This window comes from Triticum dicoccoides, chromosome 6B (genome assembly GCF_002162155.2).
Source record: "Triticum dicoccoides isolate Atlit2015 ecotype Zavitan chromosome 6B, WEW_v2.0, whole genome shotgun sequence".
NCBI classification, from domain to species: domain Eukaryota; kingdom Viridiplantae; phylum Streptophyta; class Magnoliopsida; order Poales; family Poaceae; genus Triticum; species Triticum dicoccoides.
The window spans coordinates 145,054,923-145,060,922 of record NC_041391.1 but is presented as its reverse complement, the minus strand read 5'-3'; positions in this window follow the sequence as shown (position 1 = coordinate 145,060,922).

The following is a 6,000-nucleotide window of genomic DNA, read 5'->3' as shown; positions in this document are numbered from 1 at the left end:
CACCTTATAACCACCATCATCTTATGAATCTACCTCTTTGCTTGATAGCAAATTATGGACATATCCATTACTTCAATATTTTTATCACAGATACATCAGTTTCGAAACATTGTTTAATGCAACATCAGAAAAGAGCATATGCTCATTACCGGTTGAACATGAGAAATATTTGTACAAAACACATGTATCATAAAGTCAGAACAATATACTCACTCATGTCAAATCATAAATCTTGGTATTGGATCTCCCCCTGCCCTACAAAATCAAATGAACTTGGATTAGAAAACTGCTACTATTTGACGCGAATTAATCAGCAAGCAGTCTAACTTCTGAGCATAAACCCAGTAATGCAGCCTCATATGCTCACCAGATTGATAAAACTTTATAAATCGCATTAGAAAAGTCCCATGTTAATTTATCAGACAAGGAAAGAGGTCAAGAAAATGCAGGTTCTAACTGAATCATCAGCGCTCACTGGCTTGTTATCCGCAACCTTACAAAATCCAAAACAGTTCCAGTTCTATGTAAGCACATCAATCAAATGTTAGGCACTGCTAAGAAAGGCTGCATGGTAATTACATGAACACCACTGAGAAATTGCACATGAAAGAATTAACATAGTGGAAATTCAGGTAGCCAACTAAATTGAGAAAACTGAAGGGCATGGAAAAGCAATATCGTGACCCTTTTAGGCATCGACTTATTCAGAGCTTATAAAGCATATACTAAAGAACATACATAATCAATTAGTAGTTGATGACAGATGCAAATTGATGAGATTGTAGTATGTACCTCAGGCCAGAAGAAGTTCCGGCAGATGGTGGAGTACGTGCACACGGATTTCCGACGAAGTCGACGATGTGCAGGCACGACAATGTCGGAAACTTGCGGCATGGCAATGAGCGAAACAACTGTTAGAATAAATCCGAGGCATACCGTCGATTATCCGAGGACCAAGCAAATCACACAAGCACGACACCGAGATTTGTTAACGAGATTCACCGATATGGCTACATCCCCGGGGCCTGATTATGGGCGCTCCTCCCCATGATACCGCTACAATACCGCACCCGGTCGCCCTGGACACCGGCACATGCCGCCGGCTTCCCCTGCGTTCCGGTGCTATTATGTTGGCATAGGTTACATCGTGTGTCTACCCCCGCTATATATGAGAGGCTAGGATACAAGTGTCCTACTAGGACACGGCTCCACATCCGATGTAAACACGATACAACTACAGGTCCAACTGTAACCTACCTTGTACACTATATTCGACACAACTCTAACAAACTCCACCTTGGCGAATATTCTCCACCACCTTGAGTTCGTCCATGCGTCAAACTTCCATGTACATTGGACTTGAGCTTATCCCATGAGTACCGCTGCTACTCCAAAAGACTCCATATGACTCCACCTGCAACTTGTAGTCCCTTCTTTTCTTGACCACAGTCAACACTCGAGCGAAATTAAGCTTCACATTACTCTAGTTTGCGCTCCCAACTTCCAGAGTATCAGTTCAACACCATCATACACCGATCACTGACCTGCGTGAAAGTGAACAACTCACGTATTGGGTGTCACACGTAAGAGTTAGCTGAACTCAACATCACCGCTCCTTTCTTGACCGCCTGTCTGAAACCCGAAAGAATTTCACCATTGCTTGTAGTCACCCCGAGTCAAATTCGCAGTTGTCTCACCACATGTATGACCACCAGAGCCCTGGTCCGTCTCCATGCACCGTGCGTACCGCACGCCTCGCCGCTATTACCGCGTCGAGCCTCCGTTGTCCCGGTCGAATCTCAAGGGTCGCGAAACCACACCACTCAACCCCCACTGCAGAGTACCACCGATCATCACCGACCGATGACGAGTTTCACGCTTCCATCAGACCACTGGGCTCCAGTCTAAACTACGTGTCACTCGCTTTTTTCCCCGCTGAATAGGCTTCGATTCTCTGGATCCTTACACCGTAGCCCCTCAATCCAGCTCCACCTTCAACATGACTCCAAGGTAGATGATCAGTCCACCCTCGCGCCCCGTCGACTTCAAACTCTGTGTGCACCGTCTTGAATCAACCCCGCGCCATAGTCTTGTCGAAGCTACACAAGCCCTCGGGGCCTGTGCCACGTGTTTCCACGCCTAGAAGTCGGTCACCATCAGCATCACGCTCCTACGTCGTCGTCGCTGATCCCACCACCATCTTCTGTTCCAACTGACTCACGTCGATCTGTCAGACTGTCCAGTCCGACCCAGCCGAACTTGTCCGACTACATGACATGCTCGAGGTCCCAAATCGTCTTCCAAGAATTTCCATCCATCACATGATAGTTCCATCTTAGCTGACATGACTTCCTGCAACGCCTTCAAGCATCCCCATTGTGTCAACAATTTTTTCACCCTTGTCTGCCATAACCCAAGGTTTTCAGTTCCGTGAACTTCTCCACCTCAAACCTGATACCCGTTGGCACCATGGTTCTTTGTACGGCTGACCACGCGAAAAATTATCCGAGCTCTCTTTTAACACAATGCCCAAGTACACGAGGTTGTACTACTAGCAAATTCCAACCAAAAATCTTTCTGGTCTTCACGTGTGGAGCGCTCCCTGGCACAAAATTCCAATGCTAAGCTTTGCTTCGCGTTCTGCTATTTCCAATGGATGCCAACGTGAATGCGTGATGGATTTGTTTTTCCTCGCCGAATTGATCTGCCTCTCGCGGCGTCCACAAGGACTCGGTCCTCTTTTTTTTCAACCAAACAAATCTCGTGTACGCTTCCTCGTTCCTCGATCTGCTTTAGCGAACAAAGAACCACTCTGCCCTGTCACCACAACACCGATGCCTGGTCCATCGACTCGGCCCTCTGATGGGCCTCTTGCCATGGGCCGCCAAGGCTCATAGCACCGCTCACCGCCACCTGACGCTCGCCCGATCGATCAGGTGGATCGACCGCCGTACGTCTCGCCTCGCGACCGCAGATTTCGTAGCCATGCAAAACTGGCAGCTTCCGCGCTGTCCGCTTCCAGATCGATCTCGTCCGAGATTCCGCGCCAGATCGATTCGCTTGCGTCCGCTGATACACGATCGTCCCTCGTGACAAACAAAATCAGCATTCAGCCTCCTTTGGATCAACTCTCACCGCCTCCGAATAACCTAGCTCTGATACCACCTGTTAGAATAAATCCGAGGCATACCGTCGATCATCCGAGGACCAAGCAAATCACACAAGCACGACACCGAGATTTGTTAACGAGGTTCACCGATATGGCTACATCCCCGGGGCCTGATTATGGGCGCTCCTCCCCATGATACCGCTACAATACCGCACCCGGTCGCCCTGGACACCGGCACATGCCGCCGGCTTCCCCTGCGTTCCGGTGCTATTATGTTGGCATAGGTTACATCGTGTGTCTACCCCCGCTATATATGAGAGGCTAGGATACAAGTGTCCTACTAGGACACGGCTCCACATCCAATGTAAACACGATACAACTACAGGTCCAACTGTAACCTACCTTGTACACTATATTCGACACAACTCTAACAACAACTACAGATTATCCCAGAAAGTTAGAAAACAAAATTATTTAACCTTGCAATTAGAAACAAAAGGTTTAGTGATGTATTTTTCCCTTAATGACAGAGGAAATTATCTGGATACAAAATGAGTACTATTGACTGATGAGACTATCAATAGCAGCAGCAATCAGTAGCAAAGCTACATCTATGTTCTCTATCTAAATGTGCATCAATCTGTAGAATCATACACCTCACAAGAAGCGCCGTACATATACCTGAATGTCCAGCAATCAACATCCCTCTGTGCTCTCTCTATCTTGCATCTCTCAGCTCTCTCTCTTCCTGATGTATCTCTCTTTTTTCTCCACAAGACCAGATCAGCAGGCGTTCGAATCCATCTCTCCTTCTCTGTTCTCTCTCTCTCTAGCAGGAATAGCCAGCAGCAGCTCCAGCAAGCCCACGTCGTAATTGTAAGTTTGGTTGAAGCGTATAACCCTTTGGTCTCGGGCCGCATTGTATTTATATTGGCAATGTCTTGGAGTACAAGAAGAGATCAAGAAGATCGATCTCAGGAAGAGAAGTTCGGTACAGGAGAAGAAACCGAGAGGGAGAAGGAGAGATAGAGATAGAGTACAATTTGAATGTGAAGTATATCTCTATCCTATACATATATTCTAACACTCCCCCTCAATCTAAATCTCATGAACTTCGGCCAAGGTTAAGATTGTATTTGAACTCCTCTAACCTCCTCATAGTAAGAGGCTTGGTGAAACCATCAGCAAGTTGATCTCCAGTAGGAATGAACTGAATGTCAAGAAGCTTTCTAGCTACTCTTTCTCTGACAAAATGGAAATCAACTTCAATATGCTTTGTGCGTGCATGAAAAACAGGATTAGCTGATAGATAGGTTGCACCAATATTATCACACCATAATCTGGCAGCTTTTGGAACCTTAATTCCAAGCTCATAAAGTAGTGTTTGTATCCACATTACTTCGGCTGTAGCATTTGCCAAAGCCTTATATTCAGCCTCTGTGCTTGATCTAGAAACTGTAGCTTGCTTCCTTGCACTCCATGATACAAGATTGGATCCCAGAAATACAGCAAATCCACCAGTTGACCTTCTATCATCAATACATCCTGCCCAGTCTGCATCAGAGTAGGCAGTAACAAGCATAGAAGAGGACTTGGTAATTTGAAGCCCAAGCCCTTCTGAAAACTTAAGGTACCTCAAAATTCTCTTAATTGTAGTCCAATGAGTAGTGCTAGGGGCATGCAAGTACTGACATACCTTGTTGACAGCATAGGAAATATCAGGACATGTCAGTGTCAAGTATTGCAAAGCACCTACAACACTTCTGTAATTTGTTGCATCCTCTGATCCAAGTGGCTCTCCACTTTCAACAGAAAGTTTTTCAGAAGTCGAGATGGGTGTACTTACAGGTTTACATTTTTCTAAACCTACTCTTCTGAGAATATCAGCCGTGTATTTTTCTTGTGTCAAAAGTATACCATCTCTGATCTGTTTGACTTCAATACCAAGAAAATAATGAAGTTCTCCCAAATCCTTGAGGGCAAATTCCAACTTAAGATCTTTAAGCAAACAGGTGGTGGCACTTGAACTTGAACTAGCAACAATAATATCATCAACATAGACTAGTACAAAAATAGTGACATTTCCTTTATAAGAACAAGGATGTGTCTGCCTTGGACGCTACAAATCCAAGTTGTTGTAGTTGCATGCTCAACCGTGAATACCAAGCTCTTGGAGCTTGTTTTAAACCATATATAGCCTTATCCAACTTACAAACATAATTTGGTGTACCTTTGTTTTCATAACCTGGTGGTTGCCGCATGAAAACCTCTTCCTCAAGAACACCATGGAGAAACGCGTTCTGAACATCTAGCTGTCTTAAGCTCCAACCTCTGGAAACAGCAATAGACAAGACAAGTCGAATGGTAGCTGATTTGACAACTGGGCTAAAAGTATCCTCATAATCAACCCCAAACCTTTGCTTAAAACCTTTAGCAACTAATCTGGCCTTGTACCTGTCTATACTTCCATCTGACTTTCTCTTTATCTTGTATACCCATTTACAATCAATGACATTCATTCCACTTTTTGATGGTACTAGGTGCCATGTTTTATTTTTCATAAGTGCATCATACTCACTATCCATAGCCTCTTTCCAATTCTTGTGGGCAAGGGCATCAACAAGATTAACTGGTTCTCTAGTAGTAGTGAGAAAAGCTCTTTTTTTATCATACCTGATAGTGCCATCTTTGTATTCTTTTTCTTTAATAATACCTGATTGAGACCTCGTATGGCGCCGCGGGATTATTGGTGCAGGAACCGCCACAGAAGATCCAGCCATCTGACTCTGCTCAGGCGACACGGGATCGCGCGCCGAATCTCCAGTAGGCGAGATCGACCTCGGGATCGAGCCGCCAGTCGAGGCGCGCCGCGTGGCTTCCTCTGCACCGCC